Below are 22,077 nucleotides of genomic sequence, written 5' to 3' on the forward strand. Positions count from 1 at the left end.
CTCTCTAATAATGAAAAATGCAAACTGAAAAATGTACCATGATTTGTCTATCATAATATTGAAGATATAAATGAATTATAATACTTAGTATGGAAGAAGGGGAACTGCAGAATCAAATGCTTCAGATTTTCTGAAAGATGATTTGGCAATGGGGACCAAAATCATTAAAGATGCACATAGTCTATGACCCAAGAATTTCAAGGAATTTATCCTCTGCAAATACACAAATACACAAAGATATATGTACAAAGTTGTTTATAATATAAAAACTTTGATAATAAATTAGTATTAAAATATGATGATTCATTAATTTGTTTTTGCAATGAACAAATCCTACATATTTTACAATAAAAGTGATATTGCTTTTATTAATATAAAATAATGAACATTTTTTTATATTGTGCATATTTTGGTAATGAGTGTGTTTAATTATAGCTATATTGTATATATTTTGTAAGGCTACATAGCAAAACCCTGATAGTAATTATCCATATTTAATAGAAAAATGTGAAAGTTTTATTTTCATTGTGATGCATTTATTTCCTATACTAATGATATATTACTTTTACAATTTGAAAATACAAGTTAACAAAAATAGTCTCTTTAAATTTCTAAACTATTAGACTATAGTTAAATGACAGCTAATCCATAAATAAAAAGATATACCAAATAAAATAGAAAATATATAATAATATTTAGAGGGTGAAAGGCTGCTGACAAATACTTATATTTATCGCCTAATTTCTTTCAAAATTTTAGTAAGTAGTCATGCACTAACTTTTCCACTAATGATTACAGAAATGATGGAATTATAAAATATATGTTAACTAAATCTCTCAAATAGAAAAATCACAAAAATGGGTTATGTACATGAGTGTTTTGTACACTTTTATGGGCATTAAAAAAGAATGTATAAAAATATTTTATTTCTTATGTTTAAATACTATTTTACTCTTAACTACTCAATACTAATGAATAATTTTTCACTAAACATCTATTAGGATAACAAAATCCAGAACACTGACAACCCCAAATGCTGACAAAGATGTGGCGCAACATAAGCTGTCATTCATTACTTGTAGGAATGCAAAACAGTATAGCCACATTGGAGGACAGTTGGCTGTTTCTTTCAAAACTAAACGTATTATTTCCATACCAGCAATTGCACTTTTTGGTATATACCTACAAGGATTGAAAACCCATGTTCACACAAAAACTTGCACATAGATATTGCGGGCCGGCCCGTGGCTCACTCGGTAGAGTGCGGTGCAGATAGATATTTATAGCAATTTTATTCATAGTTGCCACAAATTGAAATCAACCAAGCTGTCCTTCAGTAGGTGAGTAGATAAATAAATTGTGGTACATCTAAACAATGGAATATTACTCAGCACTAAAAAGAAATGAGCCATTAAGGTCTGAAAAGATATTAAGGAACCTTAAATGCATATTACTAAGCAAAAGAAGCCTATCTGAAAGGACTACATACTCTACAAATCCAACTTACGACATTCTAGAAAAGGCAAAACTATGGAGACAGGAAAAGAGTGAGTGGTTGCCAGGGGTTGGGGTAGGGGAGGGATGCATAGGTGGAGCACAGAAGATCTTTAGAACAGTGAAAATACTTTGTAAGACACTATAATGGTGGAAACATATCATTACACATTTGTCCAAACCAATAGAAAGTTAAACATCAAGGGTGAACCCTGATGTAAACTGTAAACTTTGAATGACGATGTGTTGATGTAGGTTCGTCGATTGTAACAAATTTAACACGCTGGTGGGGGATGTTGACAATGAGGGAAGTCATGCACGTGTGGATGCAGCAGGTATATGGGAAATCTCTGTCCCTTCCTCTAAATTTTGCTGTGAACCTGAAACTCCTTTAAGAGTAAATTATTTAAAATATTTTCTCAAAATAAAAGTAAAAACCCAGAATTTACACTTTTGATAGGGCTACTTTGATTCACATGTATCAAAACGGTTTGGTTTATGGTGTCATTTTGGATCTCTTTTTCCCTGGGACCACCTCTATCTGTGTCTTCTTTTCTCTTTTACGACGCTGACCACCGCACCTCTTCCTTGCCCTCCACCAAAACTTCCCTGGTATCTCCTGTCACTGATTCCTCCTTTACCTCATTCTACCCCAGCAGTCAAAGTATGGATCAAAAAATAGTGAGCTATATATTTTTAGATTAAATTTCTTAATTTTTAGACTTACTGTGTGTTATTACATGTCTTGATGGCAAGGAGTAGTGGTGGAAATTAAATTATATTGTTTTTTACTCTGATTTCCTCCTTGATACTTTTGCCCCTGTGGACTTGATGCCCTTTAGTTATACTGGCTATAAAATTTCTGATCCCCTCAGGAGCCATAAATAAATAAGTTGCAAAATTTTTAAAAATCAGTTTTAACTAAAGTGGTAATAATTTATCATTTCATACCAGACAGTCTTTGGTTCCAGTAGGCACACTGTACTGTAGAAAACTCATTAAAAAAGAGCTTTGTTATCTTATGATAAACATGTTAAAGACTATTAATAGACCTATTGAACACTTTACTGATAATTCATTCATAAACAAAACTTTATCTTTGATAATGAGTGCGTATATGGAAATGACAATCAAAAGTAAATAGACTTATTACGTATAAAATCTATATATTCTTAAGTATAGACAAATTTATTTACATTTCTACACAATACTAAATATTTGCAATTTAAATTACATATTCATATAGTTGTAGCTTCAAAAACTACTGTAATTCACCACTAAATTGTTTTTGGAGAAAGGGCAGCCTCTTCATTAAATGGTGCTGGGAAAACTGGATATCCATGTACAGAAGAATGAAACTAGATCCTCACACATCCCCATATAGCAAATTAAACTCAAAATAGATTAAAGATTTAAACACAAGACTGAAATGATTAAAAAAATTACTAAAAGAAAACACATAAGTAACTCTTCGGAATGTAGGATTGGGCAAAGACTTTATAAAAAGACCTCAAAAGCATAGACAACAAAAGAAAAAATAAACAAACAGGATTATATTCAACTAAAGCTCTTCTGCACAGCAAAGGAAATAATCAACAGAGTGAAAAGACAACCTACAGAACGGTAAAAAAAATATTTGCAAACTATTCATCCCACAGGGGATTAGCATCCAGAATATTCAAAGAACTCAATTTCATTGTAAAAAAAAAAAAAAAAGATTAAACAGTGGGCAAAGGAGCTGAATAGATATTTTTCAAAAGAAGACATACAAGTAGCCAGTGGGGTATATGAAAAATACTCACATCACTAATCATCAGAGAATTGCAAATCAAAACCACATTGAGATGCCATCTCACACCAGTTAGACTAACTATTACCAAAACGACAGAGAATAACAAATGCTATTGAGAATATGGAGAAAGGGGAACCATCCTAAACTGTTGATGAGACTGTAAATTAGTACAGCCATTATTGAAAACAGTATGGAGGTTTGTCAAATAACTACAGATAGAACTGCCATAGGATCCAGCAATCCCACTACTGGGCATAAACCCAAAGGAATGGAAATCATCACGTCAAAGGAATACCTGCACTCCCATGTTTATCACAGCTCTATTTACAAAAGCCAAGATATAAAACCTTTTTAAAAAAATTTCTCATACATTTTATGATGTATGTAATATGAAACAATAGTACTCAAGTATTTAAAGTCCATTAACAAGCTATGGCACACATGTATTTCAGCTCAGTGAGGTTTCTGTAATCCTGGCTTTTTTCAAGCTCTATTATGTTCTGGGCATCATATACTACATCTAATTAAGAAAAGTGTGTTTGTGCAGCAGCTATCTGGTTGTGTCCAGACTAGCTCTTATAGACACAACTTTTTTTTTTTTTTTTTTTGGTAGTCTTTCTATTCATGATGGGCAGCAAAGGGAAAACTATCCTCAGAGCTATGGAAAGTCATTAATTAATGATGACAGTTAAGCTACAGGACAATAAATTAATTCCAATTCTGTAGACAGCTTAAATTTCATGAACTTTTTTGTTCTGTCTCAGGATTCAAAGGAATTAATAAATCAAAGAGAAAGAAAAGATTCTACTGCAGTGATAATAATAAAATATATCAATGACAAAAGTTAAGAAGCCACCTTCTTTTTTTCTATATGTGAACCACATGAAAATACATAGAAATGAATTCTAGGTGGGATGACCCCAGAATCTTACTATATTCATTAAGTATCTGCACTTTCTCCCTGGTTGATCTGGTAGTGGGACTTGAAGAAATAATTGAGGTGGCTCCGATAGAATACACAGGTGGAAGAACCTAGATCTTATGGTTAATATGGCAACATGTGTTTGAATGCTGGCTCTTATTTAAAGTATGGCACTAATGACATTTTGAATTTTGGGTTCCAAAAAGGATATATATGTATACATATATATGTAAGTGTGTGTGTGTGTGTGTGTGTGTGTGTGTGTGAGTGTGTGTGTGTGTGTGTGTGTGTGTGTGTGTGTGAGTGTGAAAGGAATTCATGAGACAAATCATGATGAAAAAGAATTATTTCCTTTTCTTTCCCCCAAAATGTATACACTCTGGGAACAAGAAAATAGGTAGCTCATTCTTTGGAAGGCACATGTTTAGAAACTGCAGCTCTTTTGCTTTGATTCTGTAGGGACATTTTCTCTGAATCCTATGTAAATGCTCACTTACACATACACATACACATACACAGAGTTTTTAACTGTCTTAAAGACGTCATAACTAGCCACGGAAAGGCCAGTAATTTAAATCCCTAAGACCTAAGGAAAATTCTAGTCCTATAGAGGTTGCCATTGATACTCATGACTCCCACATCAAGAAAACATATTTGAAAATGGTGGTTCTCTGCACGTTACGGACACCAGGCTTATAAATCAAGTAAATCCATCCAAACCCACTCATGGTCAAGTCCAGGGTTACACATAGTGTTTAGTTAGTCAGTGCTAGATCTCCTTATCTCCGCATGTCCATGAGGTGCATTTCACATAGACTGCCATCTAAGTGGTTCCCCCACAAACTGTTTAAAGTGGTGACCTTGGTCGGTACTGATAAAAACAAAACAAAACAAAAAACAAATATACAACCACAAGACCAATAACCATAAAAACCTGTTGACCCACCATGGGAATGAATTATAAATCATAACATTGAAAAGAAATCAAATCATGTAGTTATGCCAAGCAGGAGAGATTTAATGAGAAAATCTGAAACATAAAACAAACATTCTTTCCTTCCCAACCAACCCAACACACAGAGGAACTAAAAATAGGTTATTTTATCCACCAGTGGGGAAGGCTTCCCGCTGACCTTGTCTCGTCAGTTCAGCTCCCATGTAAAACTTAGACTAATAGAGTCAAAAACTACCCCTGCCTGCACTACGGGATGTAGCTGGCAAAGGCTAACACCAACAGTCAATAAATCAACAAATACATGAGCAAACACTTGGGCTTTTATGAAAGCAATGTTAAGTGACTGGCAGTTAGAACATGTGAGAACAGGGATGGTCTGGACCTTGGTTCTTACTTTCTGCAACATGAGGGTGCTGGGCTCAGATCAAGAAATATAATGTTATTAGGACTTTGATAAAAGTGCCAACTGAATACAGTAGAGGCAGAGAAAGGGAGTAACCAGTGTTACCTGGTCTGGACATAAATGCCATTCTCAATGAATTTTTTATTTCTTCTATGAAAGACAAGAAGAGTTTGTGAATCCTATAGTGCAGTGGAGTGATTACCATTGCTCTGGAGTAGACTCCTGAAGTCAGAGGCTGGCTCTGTCACCTACTGGATGTGACCTTGGGTAGCTGGGTTAAGGGTTTTATCTCTCACTTTCTTCTTTATGGGGATAATGATAGACCTTGTGTCTCAGAGTTACTATGAGTAATAAGTTATCATAAATAAAAGGCTCACAAGATTCCTCACCTGACTGTAAGCCCAAAATAAGTGTTAAACTTCAATTATAAGCATTCAGATTTATATAGCACCATATTTTCTTTTTTTGTTTTTCTGTTTTTCCTTTTAGAGAAAGAAGTAAAAATCAGTAGGAATTACTCTGACACTTCAATGACTTTGTCCATTGGATTTGGTGTTTAAAGAGTGCTATCTGACAGATTCCTGAGGGTGGTCCATACCTATATCTAAACATTCCAAAAATGTATTTTGTTGAATATTTTTTTAAATTGCAGGTTATCAAAAAGTAAAATTCAGTTTTATTTTTAAAACACATGAAAAATATAATAATGTCACCGTAATTGTTTTATACTAACTTTAAGTGATTTTCAACTGAAAATCACAGAAACTACTGGTCACTTTAGATAAAATTACCATTGAAAAGCACAGAGAAAAATGTATATTTGTTTAAAAGCACAAAATCCTACAATCTAAAAAGGTTAAGAAATTTTCTTTAACATTTAACCTATGTTAAATGCTAAAAAATCACCTCTTGAAATTAGGCCTACTACACACAAATTTCAGTGAAGAAGTCTTCTGCTTGAAGTTAGACTCACAGATATTCTGAACTTCCTCAGCATTTGTCAATGAGGAACCCCGTTGACTAGAATAAGTCCTGCTCTTCCCCCAATTTAATCAGGAGTAAGTCACATACTTGAGGGATAACCTTCTCTGGTTTTATTTGACTCTGTTAGTGGGAGTCAAGAGAGTGAATCAGATCTCCATTCTTCCATATGCCCCAGTCCTTTGACTTGCTACAACTCTAAGTCTGCTAAAGGTATTAGGCCCCTATTCCTTGTTTGTATCAGTTGTTACAAAAATCCCCAGGATCACAGTTTACCCATTATTTATCACACCCCAATTCCCAGGAAACATGTGAATTATTGCCCCATGGTTCAGCAATCTCTACCTCCCAGTGCTCTTCCTCTGCACCCTCTGGAATGCATGGGCCATCATGAGGAAAATTCCCTGTCCTCAACATTTCCCTGAGCATTTTCTTCACCCCCTTGACTCTTTGATGACACTAAACACTCAAGTAGGGATTCATTGTTTTTTCTCATAGTTGTTGTACCACAGGATCTGGAGACAAAACATTTTCCGTCTTTGCTTCTCATTGCAGTTTTCAGGTCATTCAAAACTCCGAGAACTTTAAAGTGGACTATTTGACTATCTGCCCCGCATTTTTGCTGTGACTTTCCCATGGTTACTGCCCCTCATTTCCAAGATATTAACCAAAAGATTTACATAAATTTCTAAACACAACATATTCATAAAGTGTTAGCAGAAACTTGGACCCATTTCATTTGTCTCCAAAGTTTGTGTTCATAAATACTATATATGGCCTTGTGAGGAAACTGCAGTCAGTATAGTCAGGATCCCTCACCTCATATCCAGCTGGGTATTATTCAGCACATCCATTGTAAACAAGTTATAGAAGAGTGGTGTAACTGTGCATGTGCGCCCATATACTCCTTGGCTCATTGCCACTGTCGTGTACTTTTGGTTTAAATGGCAATGGCTCTGAACCACTGGCCGGCAGAGTTCGTGTCAGAATAAAACATGTCTATCCTGTTATCAGCCTCCAGAATCTTTTTCAACTACATGACTCATGACCTGCACAGGATGGGGCAGAGGGGTCTGTGATCCAGCTGGACAGGTCTCTTTATGCTTTACCAACTAATTTCATAAACTCTATGTGGATAAGAATTGATGTTGAAAAATGCTAGGTTAGGGTAGTGGAAAATACACTTGGAAATAACATGGGGAAGGGTACAGATATTGACTTTATACAGCATGTGAAGTTTTGACCAAGTTTCTCAAGCTATCTATAGTGAAGGACCAGGATATGGTTGTTGTTGCATTTGCATTAGTTAAACATTAAGACTCTATTTTGCAGATTTTATGGTGACTTTGGGAGTTTTAAACTCTCAAATAGTCAGGTTTGCCATTACACAATTTAAGCAGAGAAGATGTGTTTGGGTTTGGATTTAAACGAGTTTCTCTGAGTTTATCGAGAATGGATGAGGATGGTAGTGTTTGTGATAAAGAGAGGGAAATGTGTTAGGAGACTATTGCAATACTCCAGTTGAGATGTAGTGACAAGAGGAAGAATAGTAGTAATGGAAGTGGTGATCTGTTTTGAAAGTAAAATTCAACAGAACTGTCTGAGATTGGATGTGCAGTGTGAAAAAACTGAGAAGTCAGAAGATTTCTGAAACCATAATTCTTGAGGGTCCTGCGTTTTCATATACTTCATGTCAAGAGGTTCTGACAAAATTATCTCAGTAACAAAATCAGCAATTCTGGGGACAGGTCCAAAAGTCATAGCAAACAGTGAGCTCTCCATAAATATTTGCCAAATAGTATTTGATTTGGGAATTCTGCTTTGGTGTTGTAGGCTGTGGTGTCAGGTTTGTAATGATAGCATGTATAAAACTGAATACCTCACCCTGCAGATGAGATTTATATTTGCAACTCTAAGGCAGCCAAAGACCACTTGATTTGCATTGGTTATTATGCTAAGCAGAATAATTATCCCTAAAGGTGTCCAAGTGCTAATCCTGGAACTTGTGAATTATCTTATCTTGAATGGCAAAAAGGATTTTGCAGGTTTTTTTAAACTTGAGAATCTTGAGGGCCTCACGTAAGCACATTGAGAGAAGCTAGAGTCAGAGAAGATGTGATGACTGAAGCCGAGGTAAGAGTGCTGTGGCTATGAGACAAGAAATGCTGGCAGCCTCTAGAAGCTGAAAACTTTTAGCACAGATTCTCTCTTAAAAGGGCTTTGTAGATGTAGACTCTTTGATTTCAGTTCCTTAAGACTCATTTAAGACTTCCGACATCCAGGAACTGTAAGATAATAAACTTGTTATGTTTTAAATTCCTAGTTTTCTTGCATTTTTTTTTCCCAGCAGCAACATTAGGAAAGGATAAGAACTTTAGAAAACTAATTCAATTGTGAACCAATAAACGTGAATTATGAGTATTTTATATAAATGCGGAGGATCAAGACATAATGTGCTCTAAACGTGTAAACTTCTTAGTAACAAATGTCTTAAAATTAACAGTGATGGGTAACTAAAACAAACAAAATATCTAGAAAGGAGAAATACATAGTAAGTTGGCATTAACAAAACTGTAAGTGTTTAGATAAACATTGTTTTATAGAAATCAATTAGGATAGAATTTGATTAACAGTATTACATACAAAAAGTTATTGAGACAAAAATGTTTAAGTCAAAAACTTTTCTAAAAATATTTCTTTGGATCTCTCAGGTATTGATACTTCTGGCCAGAAAAAGGGAAAGATGAATCACAGCACTGTGAAGCAATTTTGTATCAAACTCTCAATATTATTTTAAGTAGCAGTCTATCAACTCTTACTTCCTTTCATTCTCTATAAATCTCTCTTTTTCTTTATCTTTGTCTTTATTTCTATCCCCCACCCCCTTCATCTTCCTAATTTAATAGCAGGTGCCAAGGAAAAAAAAATATATCACTTTAGATCTGCTTTCAAAATAAACATTTAAACAGGTGTGCACATGTATGTGTGTGTTTGAACAAGTAATCCCATAGATATAAAATCCTACATGTGCATGTCCATATTCAGGTAGTCAAAAATGAGGTGGAAAGGACTGTGACATAAGAGAAACAGATTGAGCTCTAAGATGGTGATGAACATATTTCCCTTTGAAAAACTATGTCTATTTCATGGCATGCTAATTCTTCTCAGCCCTTTTGATTTGAGTAAAGATCATCTCTGTCCACTTCACATTAAAGAAGGGTCATGTGATCCAAGTCAAGGCAGTCAAACTAATTCAATCCCTAAACAGGGCAACTGGTTCTATGCCTAGTACATCCTTAAAGACAGAAGGTCAAGTTTTTCCCTAGAAAGCTATTGAGAGAGATCATTTTTATTTCCCTGGAATCATAGCCACCTTGCTACCACACAAAGGGCCATAACTTTGAATAAAATTAGGTACAGGTAAGAAAGTAAACAAAGAAAGAGAGAGGAGGAAAAATAAGAGTGAGCACAGGAGTGTTCGAAAGCTTGATGTCATCACTTAAAACTCTGTATGTAGCTTTGACTAAATTGTCAGCCTAAGCTACCAGTTATGTGATATACCAGGTTGGGCTGGGTTTTTTTTTTTTTCATTTGTAGTAATAACAGTCCTGACCAATGAACAGATGATTTACTTTGTTTTATACAACTGATTTAAAGGTTACAAGAAAATGTAGTTCTGCTTTGGTAAAATGAAATCATTGATGGGATTCAAAGATAACTGCACTTTAAAAGCAGAGACAGGACCACATGGTGAAAATATAAGAAAACTTGAAATTAAAACTCATGGGTAAAGAATTAAGACTGATCTTATGCAAAATCATTGGAGAATCACAGTTTCACAAGAAAAGGAACGAAAAATAATTAACATTAATCAGGGAAATTTAGTTTGCAGTCATAAAAACTTCAAACCGCTGCTTAAAATATCATCATATAATTAAAATTCCTTAAAAATGACAAGCCTCTTGATTTGTTTTTGGATTGCTTTTAGTTAAATTTTATAGATTTTAAATAAATGGAAATACTTAGGAGGTTTTTAATATAGGACCAAAGTGACATGTTATTATCTGAACAGTGCTCAGTGTGGTAATCAGCTGTAAAAATAAAACTTTCCAGTTCTAAGGATCGTGCATATCATGCATATCCTTATTTCATACATTGCCACATTGAAAAGAAAACCTTCCCTTGTTGAGGAATATAGGCTTATCAAAGTGACTTCCATTTCGGCTTTTTCATAAAGTAAACATTAGTGGCTCATTAACTACCACTTTAGTATTTATTCCCTAAGCACGTTTCTCTGCCAGTTTCTCAGAAACTTAACTGCATTCAGTTTTTACTGACTCTTCTAAGGTAATAAGAATGTAAACAGTGCCAAGAATGAGATTTATAGTTTTCAGTATAATTAATACATTTTCAATATCCTGTTTTGCTTCAAAACAGAAATATAGTTGTTTAGGGGAAGCAGAACATAAATTTAGATTTTAATTTAAACAAAAATAAAGTTGTGCATTAACAATGGTGATATCATTTTTCAATTAGAATCAAAACGTGACAAAGATTTCTATTCTCATTACAAAATAGTAAAAATCCATTTATAAAAAAATCATGTGAAGAAATTGACATTTAAATACAATTCATAATACAGAGGAACTTTCTCAACTTGACATAGAAAATCAACAAAATATTTACAGTCTACATCACACTTAATGGTAAGAAACTTGAAGCTTGTCCCCTAAGATCAGGAATAAGGTGAGGATATCACCTCTCACCTTTCACCACTTGTATTCAGTACCATACCATACTGTAAGTTCTAGTTAACACACTGGAACAAGAAAAGGAAGTAAACGGTATAGAGATTAGGGAGAAGAAAATAAAACTGACTATGTTTGCAAATGATATAATTGTTCATATGAAAAATCAGAAAGAATTAACCAAAATAATTTACACATGGAACTAATGTGATTATAGCAAGCTCACAGGAAACAAGATTAACATACAAATGTCAATGCTTTTCTATATACCAACAATAGACAGAATCTACAATTTAAAATATGACACCATTTACAATAGCACAAAAAATGGAATAGTTTGGTATAAATCTAATAGAATGTGCACAATATCTATGTGGGAAAAAACTATAAAACTCTGATGAAAGAAATTAAAGAAGATCTAATTAGATGAAGAGATATGCCATGTACATGAATAAGAATATTCAATATTGTCAAGATGTGTCATTCTTCCCAACTTGATCTACAAATTCAATGCAACCTTAATCAAAATCTCAGGAACTTATTTTATGGATACTGACAAGATTCTAAAGTTTTTATGGAACAGTAAAAGATACACAATTGTGAATATAGTACTGAAAAAGAGCAATGTTGGAGGACTGACACTACCCAATTTTAAGACTGTTCAGCTACAGTAATCAAGGTATTGGTGAAAGAACAGATATATAGATCAATGAAACAGAATAGAGAGGCCAGAAATAGATCAACCCAAACATGGTCAACTGATCTTTGACAAAGGAGCAAAGGGAATTCACTGGAGAAAGGACAGTTGTTACAACAAATAGAACTGGAACAACTGAGCATCTGAATTAAAAAAAAAAAAATCTAGACACAGGCTTTATATCTTTCACAGAAAATGTAACTGAAATGAAACACAGACCTCAATGTTAAAACACAAAATTATACAACTCCTAGAAGATACTATGAGAAAAAATCTAGACGACCTTGGGTTTGGTGATGACATTTTTGACACAGCACAAAAACATGATCCATGAAAGAAAAAAATTGTATAAATTGGACTTTATCAAAATTAAAAACGTCTTCTCTGCAAAATATAGTTAAGAAAGTAAACACCATTCATAGCTTTAATAAATTCTTAAATCATGTGCTACTACTTAGAACTATGAATGGTGTTTACTTTTTAAAAAAAAAAAAAAGAGAGAGAGACAAGTCACTCACTAGCCCCCCCATCCCAGGGAGGGCTTTAATCTATTCATGAGAGATCCATCCCCTATGACCCAAACCACTCCCAACATTACTAAATTGGGGATCATATTTCAATATGAGTTTTGGGAGAGAAAACTTATCCAAACTCTATCAAATAGCTATATAATTTGAGCAATTTCCATTAAAATAAAGATTATTTAGATGATTTTAATGAAAACTTTTAAAAGGCATTAAATAAGTATAATATAAATGAAAAGACAGTGGTAAATAAAATATTGTTTTGCTTTACTTATTTAAATACAGTAATGGGAAAGAGGAGATAATAAAAAAAAATGCTGAATTATGTGGAAGTAATATCAATTTATTCCTTAAGCCAAGGTTAAAATGAAAAACAAAAAAATCAGCTACAAAGATACCCCACAGCAGCATAAATCTGATAATCAAATTTGGGTAATAGAAAATTAAGTAAAAATCAACATCATTTAATATGAATCAAAATTGTGGGATATATCATTGCGTGATAATTGTTCTATTACATAATTGAGTTTTATTTTAAACCAATGTGAAATAATATAGAGTACAAAACATGAGATTTATTAAAATAACAGTAAGAAAAATGAAAGAAATACCAAATTAAGGAATACTGTATCAAAAGATCTAAACAATGCCATAAGAAAGAACACAAGAACTAAGAGCTATAAAAGAGACAAAACGTTATAGTATTCATAATATATTGTTCACCTAAATATTCCAAGAAAATAAATGGAAAAACTATCTTAAATTAAATTTAGCAATATGATCAGTTTCAAAATAAATACACAAAGGCCCATATCTTTTCTAAAGTAAATTATAACTTTCCATAAGAAATAACTAATAAAGGAAAAAATAGAAATTAGAAATATATAAGCATTATTGATTAGTGTGTGAAGATACTAGGGTTCTCAGACTGTTTTTTTATGATTGACAATGACAATTACTTAATTTTTTAAATATAATTTGAAATGTGTATCAAAATCTATAGAAATTGTGCTCATCCTTTGATCCATCAAAGATAAGTCTGGATGTGTAGCCCATGAAAATAATTAGAAACATTCACAGAAGTAAGCTCAGAAATCGAATTATATTTAATCCTAGCACACTCATAATGGAAAAATATTGTGAACATCCACCCTCGAAAGAGAGTCTTGGTTAAATAAATTATGATATAGCCATTACAAAGTATTGTGCAGCCACTAAAAATCGTATCGTGTTAATTACCAATCTTGAAAAGCAACAGACCAAGTAAAAAGAACATGTGGTAATAGTTGCAGGAAAAAAAACCCAAACATTTGTCTACATGCATTAATGATAAAAAACATTCTGCAAAGAAGGAATTCAAGAAAACTTCATCCTGATAAAGGACCCAAAAATATTTTACAAAACCTTATTACTACCAAAGAGAACTCAAAACAAAATAAGACTGAGAGATTTGGAACTTACCTCACAGATTTATGGAAGAATCAGCCTACTAAGTGAGTGTAATAAGTGAGTTTAAAATGTCAGAAATTCAACAAAAATGGACAAAAGAAATAGATCTAAAAAACACAGTCTTTAATCATATGAAAAGATATTCAACTTTAATTATAATGAAAGATAATATATTGTCTTAGTCTATTCTGGCTGCTGTAACAAAATAGCATAAGCTGGATAGTTTAGAACAAAAGAAATTTATTTCTTACAGATCTGGAGGCTGGGAAGTCCAAGATCAAGACACTGGCAGATTTGGTGTCTGGTGAGGGCCTGCTTTCTCATAGATGTCACCTTCTCACTGTGTCGTCACCTGGTGGAAAGGACCAACAAGCTCCCTGGGTCCTCTTTTATAAGGGTACTAATTGCATTCATGATATATCATTTCTCTTAAAAGATTAAAAATATAAATAAATAAAAGTTAGACAATGGAATCTTTTGAGTCTTTGGAGAAACAGAGTTTTCCAGACATTGAAATTGGAAGTATAAAGTGCTAGAAACTCTATGGAGTAGAATTTGGCAAAGACAGTATCTGTTTAAACTTTAAACCAAAAGTCCAACTTCTAGGAATTCCCTTTGGGATATATATTCAGCTATTGAATCAATGTATGCAAAAGACCATTCATCACAGTATTATTCATGATGTAAAAAGGGGGTGGGAGAAAACCATACCTATGGTAGGTTGAATACCATACGATACAACCACACAATAGTGTACTATGCAGCTGGAAATAATTATAAGGGCAATTTCTATGAAATGATTTGAAAGGATTTTCAGAGTATATTGTTAAACCAAACATACTAGAAGCAAAACCATATATATGCGTGTGAGTGTATATATGAATATATGATACCTTTTGTGCAAGAAGGGGAAGATAAGAATATGTGTGTTTATATGTTATATGTACATATGTATATGTATGTGAATATATACTAATATATATGTGCATATGTATAGATGTATTACCATACTACTCTATCTAAATGTCTATCTATCTATAATTCTCTTCAACAATGCTCTGTATCACCCGCAACTGCCTCTTTAAGATGTGTATAATATAATTTATCTCTTTAACTAATATAATAAATATCCTACTTTCTGTTGAAATGTTTTCTTATGCAAATGATCAGGCAAAATACTTAGATATATATCCTAGATTAATAAAAAAAAATTCTTATTTTAATGGTTCAGTCTATTCTGTATCTCTAGCCCTTCAAACCAAGCCATCTTTACTTTCTGGTATCCATTCACTCCTTAAATCATAATACCCCAGAATCTACTGCCGTCACTCCATTCCCAAGTCACCACTAGCTACTTAATAGACTCCTAGCTTTTAAGTTCAATTCACACTTTCCAGTCATTATCTCCATACATGGCAAAAGGCTGACTAGGTACTGCTCAAAACTCATCCATGCTATAGATTCTCAAAACTCCTCTTCCTGACTTTCCTGTGTACTGTTTGCATACTGTTTCTGATTTGTTTCCTGATAATCCTCTGGATTATTAATGGAGTTTACTAGGAATCCACATTTGGTCTTTCTTTACTTTCATTTTACGTTCTCTGTGTGGTTAAGGAATCAATACCCAAAGCTAAATCTATCACCGTAATGCAGATAATTCCTAAATCTACATCCAAATCCCAGACAAGATTGGTTACATAAGTCCCAAAATAGCGAACCCTGTTGTATACTTAATAACTCTGCATTAATATCTTTCAAATGTTAAGATAACATCAAACTGTACTTATTTTTCCCCTTCCCCAAAGGAAAAAAATAAAGGAAAAACATACACACAAACATTCACTTGCGACAGTCTTTGTGTTCTATATTTAATTTGCCAGTAAATGAACAGTAAATAAACTGTTATTTATTATTATTATTTATATTACTTGCCAAACCAGACATCTGAAAATCATTTCAGAACATTACCTCATTAAACACATCCTGTCAGTGTTAATTATGGAAATTGTCTTCTTAAATCTACTGCCCTCACTCTATGCCCACTGGCACTACCAATTTTTAGCTTGGAATATGAAAATAGTCCATTCTGGCCTTTCTGAATAGTTTCACCTCATTCCACTTCAATGTTGCAAGAATATACCCTCAAGAACAGTAATCTAATGTCAGTGCTGACCCTGAAAATGATATGTAGTTATCCATTACCTCTGGGGTAAAATCCAAACGTTTTAAGATGGCATAAAAGGATTTTTTATATTTTGGCCTTTACTTCCCTCTCTAACACCAATTACATAATAATATTAATTCACTTGTAGCTCCAAAAATGCATCTGGTTATTTTTACGTGTGCACCTGATCTTTGCATAGCTCTTCTTTTTTCTAATCACTCTGCTCCTTTTTCAGTTGGTTGTTGATTACTACACTCTTTAAATTTAGGCTCAGATGTCACTCATGTAGGAGTTAACTGAATTACAGATTGAATAAATTCTGTATCCGTGCATAAAGATATAAAGATAGCATTTACCACACAATATTGTTTTTTTAATTAATAAAAATAGCTTTTTATTGTTTGCTTCTGTCGTTAGACTCTGACCTCCTTGTAGACAGTGCCATATTTTTATCTGTGATAATTAAGAATTTAGAAGAGTGCGGCAACTTAGGAAATATTGATTAACAACTGAGTAAATGAGAAAGAATGTATATAGAAAAAAAAAAAGAAAAAGAAAAAGAAAAAGGACCACAGCAGTACCTTATTGAATGACAACATTTAAAGGGTATGTATGGACAGAAAGCTTGCCAAATTGACGAAAATTAGTATTTGATGATTTAGGTAGAGAACTCGAAAGGAACAGCATCATGAGATATTAGAGCTTCAAAAGAAAATAGTAAGTATCACCAAATATTAGAGAGAGAGAACACGCATTAGAGAGAGAACACTTAAAGACTCCTTGAATTTCTCAAGCAGAAGTCACTGGCGACCGTGGTGTGAAGACATCTACAAGAGTTGTGTAGTCAAATGTCTGACAGCAGAAGGTAGAAAATCATTAGAAATGTGGCATGGAGGACTTTCTACTATTACTGAAAACTCAGAAGGCTGTGAGAGAAATTATGAGAAAAAGGGGAAACTTCTCTTATATCTTGGGGCTCAGGGACCAATTAAAAGAGGCCTCAGAAAGGGCATTTCAGAGACAATGATGGGCAATTGGACTTCAGAAGAAGAGGATAAAGAGCTAGAATAGAGACTGAAAAAGAATTAGAGGGGGAGAAAAATAGTTGAAAGGTGGAAATGAAAAGCAGTGACTATCTAGAGATTACTTATTTCCTTTTTTTCCCCCTTAGAGAACAGATATGTGAACAGGCGCTGGCATCAATCTGTATACCATGACATCTGGACACATTCGACATAAAAAAGGACCTTCTATTTTAAAAGTGTATTTTACCAATAACAAGTCTCAAAACATAAACTAAGCCACGGTTCATGTGTTATAAATATGTCAATAATAATGAATTACAGATCTTCTATGCACATTGGTATAGTGATATTTCCAAAGAGCTGGTAGAAACATGAATTTATATAAAACACTTCTTATATTTTTCACATGGTTAAAAAAATGTCTATATGTACAAAATGTTGTACTTGAAGTGACTTAAATGGGTAGAAAGAGATATTTCTGCATTTTTCTTATGTCTTTGCAGGTAAAATAAACTCACCAGATAAAGAGGACAATTCAACACAGGAACTAATTCTCTGGTCAGGAAGAACAGTTCTGGAAACGAGATATAAAATCACTTTCTGACACTCAAACTATATATTCTGTAGATGTAGATAGCTTATACTGAATGTACTCACATAATAATTAGTGTAGTTCTGTAACTGCCGTAGAAAATCTGAAACATGTTTTAACTTACTACAAATTCTAACACAGTCACATCATCTAAAGCACTGCATTAGTATTTAAATAGCCCTGGCTCAGTCACAAATTTTTATTTACTTATATAATTTATGGAAAAGTAATGATATGATATGGTTCTCACAGTTTTACTTTTTTTCTGAAATAATGGGTGTTTCGTTTTTTACATTAAAGGAAAATATTGGAGCTATTTCTTCAGTTCTGTGCTTGCACAAAAAGAAATACAATACATTAACATTGTCCACTTGCCTATCAAGGTGATTCTTAACATTTTTCAATTTTTTATTTTTAAATAATTTTAGATTTGGTGAAGAGTTGTAAAGGTAGTATCTGGATTTCCTGTATACTTTTACCCAGCTTCTCCTAATATTAAATGTTCACATAGTTTATCAAATTGAAGAAATTAACATTGATACCACACTCTTAACTAAACTACAGGCTTCATTAGAATTTCATTAGTTTTTCAACTGATGACTTTTTTTTCTGTTGTAGGATGGCAACATTATTTCTATCTAGGATGCCATATTGCATCTAGTAGTTGAGCCTACTAATCTCTTCCAGTCTTTCACAGTTTCTTACTTTTGTATTTTTCATGACCTTGACATGATTGATGAGTACTGGTCAGATATTTTGCACAATGTACAATTAATGTTTGTCTCTTTTTTCTTGTGATTAAACTGGGGTTCTGGATCTTTGGGATAAATAGCTCACAGATAAAGTAGCCTTCTTTTCACATCGTATTAGGAGTACAAAATATCAACATGAATTATTACTGGAATTGTTAAACTTGATCATTTATTTAAGGTGATGTCTTCCAGGTTTCTTTACCACGAGCATACTATTTTTTTCCCCTTCTCATGCTCTATATATTGACACTAGTCACTAGGTCTGCCCACAATGGAAGGAGGAAAAGGAATTAAGCTCTATCTCCTAGAATAAGGAGTAACTCAGGATTTGTGGACATATGTTAAAACCACTACACTAATTGATAGATGTTTTGGGGAAGATAGTGTAAGGCTATACAACTATCCTCTTTGACCTTAGAGTTCTACCCACTATTTTAAGATTTTATCTCTGTCACGCTGCAGCCATTGTTTTGGAGACGTTCTAATGGTAATTTCTATTCCCTCATTCTATGTTTATTTTCTTAAAGAAATGTATTTATTATTTATTATTTATTTGAAATGTATTAATCATACACATTTATGGGGTAAAGAGTTATATTTCAATACATGTATACAACGTTTGATGATCAAATCAGGGTAATTAACATATTCATCATCTAAAATATTTATCATTTATTTGTAATGAGAACGTTTGATTTCCTCTCTTCCAGCCATTTGATAACATACAATAAATTATTGTTTAGCACTACTGTATACCATTACAACTTATGTTTCCTACCTAACTGTATAATTGAATTACATCCCTTCTGTTACAAACCCAGTATAAAAATTGAACTCAACTTATTGATCCAGCAAAAAATTCCAAAAGATTGCACTTTTTCCATGTTTTAAAAATACCATATTTTGACCAATGTATTATACTACAATACAAATTTTTCCCTGACACCCTTTCCCCTCTCCCTTTTCCAACTCTGGAGGCCTCAGTTCTGTTCTCTTCTTTTGAAAGTTCAAGCTACTTTTGTGTTGTATTTTTTTCTTTCATTTCTTTTTCAGCTCCCACTTACAAATGAGGACATGCAGTATTTCTCTTTCTGTACCTGGCTTATTTCACTTAACATAATTTTCTCTAAGTTCATCCATGTTGCTGAAATGGCAAAGTAGTATTCCATTGTGTGTATGTAACACATTTTCCTTATCCAGTCATCTGTCAATGGACATTTAGGTTGGTTCCAACTCTTAGCTGTTATAAAAAGAGCTGCAATAAACATGGGAGTTAGGTATCTCCTTGACATGATGTTTTCCATTCCTTTGGGTACATACACCGCAGCAGGATTGCTGGACTGTATCGTATTTCTATCTGTAGTTGTTTGAGGAAACTTCATGCTGTTTTCCATAATGGCTGCACTAATTTACAGTCCCACTAACAGTTTAGGAGGGATCCCCTTTCTCCACATCCTCGCCAGCATTTGTTATTCTCTCTTTTTTTGATACTGAGCAGTCTAACTGGTGAGATGATATCTTAAATTTGTTTTGATTTGGCTTTCCCTGGTGCTTAGTGATGTTGAGCATTTGTGTGGCCATTTGTGTATTTTCCTTTGAGAAATGCCTATGCAGCTCCTTTGCCCATTTTTTAATTGGGTTACTTGATTTTTTACCCTTCAAATTGTTTCAGTTCCTTGTATATTCTGGATATTAATCCCTTGTTAGATGCATAGTTTGTAAATATTTTCTCTTATTCTGTAGGTTGTCCTGTCACTATGTTTCTTTTGCTGTGCAAAGCTATTAGTTTGATACAATCCCATTTGTTTATTTTTTTTTCTTTCATTGCCTGTGCTTTGGGGGTCTTGTTCATAAAGTCTTTACCCAGTCCTACTTCCTTAAATATTTCCCCTATGTTTTCTTTTAGTGGTTTTATAGTTTTGGGTCTTATATAGAAGTATTTAATTCATTTTGATTTTGGTATATGATGAGAGGTTTATGTCTAGTTTCTTTTTTCCATGTATGTACGTATGTCCAATTTTCCCAGCACCAGTTATTAGAAGGCAGTCCTTTCCCGAATGTATGCTCCTGTTGCCCTTATCAAATATCAGTTGGCAGTAAGTACGTGGGTTGATTTCTGAGTTCTCTATTCAATTTCACTGCTCTGAGTGTCTGTTTTCTTGCCAGTACCATGCTGTTTTGGTTACTATAGCTTTGTAGTATTATTTGATGTCAAGTAGTATAATGCCTCTGGAATTATTTCTTTTTGCTTAAGATTGCTTTGGATATTTGGGGTCTTTTGTGTTTTCCTATGAATTTTAGTATATTATTATTATTATTATTATTTCTGACAAGAATGTCATTGGTATTTTGATGGGGATTGCATTGAATCTATAGATTGCTTTTGTAGTCTGGTCCTTTTGACATTTATTCTTTCAATCTATAAACATAGAATGTCTTTCTATTTTTTGTTTGTTCTCTTTCATTTCTTACATCAGTGGTTTGTAGTTTTCATTGCAGAGATCTTTTACCTACTTAGTTAAATTTATTCCTAGGTATTTTATTTTCTTGGTGGATATCATAAATTGGTTTGCTTTTTTGACTTTTTTTTCACATTCATCGTTGGTGTATAGAAATGCTACCGATTTTTGTATGTTGATTTTGTATCCTGCAACTTTACTGAATTCATTTATCAGTTCTAAGAATTTTCTGGTGGAGATTTTAGACTCTTCTATATGTAAGATCATGTTATTATTTGGCATTTTTCTGTAAGGAAAATTTGTCCATCTTCCTCCCAACCCCCAATTACTAATTCGTCTAGTCTTTTTTTATTAGTATCATTTCACTAATATTTATTCCATTCTTAGTATTATAGATCAATATTATTGGTATTTATCTTGTTGCTTAAATTGTTCCAAATTTGCACATTGTGAACTCTTTCAGGTTGGTACCCTTTGACATATTGCTATTTTTAAAAGCACTTCCATGTTTAGTTTTTGTGTCTTGACCTTAGTGTGCTAGTTTCTAATGATATGTCACAGCCTCCAGGCCTCTTTCTTAATTGTAAGTTTGATTTTCAATACAAATTCCAAGACAAAAAAAAAAAAACCCACAAACAACAAAAATAACAAGCAAAACAAAATTTTCCATTACCCTAAAGAAAAACTAAAGGTAACATAATTATTGGCACATTCGTCATGTTTTTTTTTTCCACTTCAATTTTTATTTCTACATTAACTCTAACCTTTCTGTTATTAACAGAATTGGATCAAATGACGAATTGAGATGGGAAGTTTTATACTGCAATTCTCATTTTAAAAAGTGGGTAAGAGTGATTATCATTTGGTAAATAATGGACTTTAAACACCATCATAGATTTTCTGTGGAGCAAATTATTTATTCTAGGTAATGATTAGCTTAGATGTGATTTAATCATTTGATACACATAAATGGAAATCTTAAACAAGTGCAATATATATGTGTATATATATATATAATTTAACATGCCACATATTACATATATCAGAATATATTTGTGGGTTATATGAATAAATTCACTAACAGCTGTGAACTTTATAAAATGCTTTTTTTATTTTAAAA

The sequence above is a fragment of the Cynocephalus volans genome, chromosome 9, assembly GCF_027409185.1.
Source record: "Cynocephalus volans isolate mCynVol1 chromosome 9, mCynVol1.pri, whole genome shotgun sequence".
Taxonomy (NCBI): domain Eukaryota; kingdom Metazoa; phylum Chordata; class Mammalia; order Dermoptera; family Cynocephalidae; genus Cynocephalus; species Cynocephalus volans.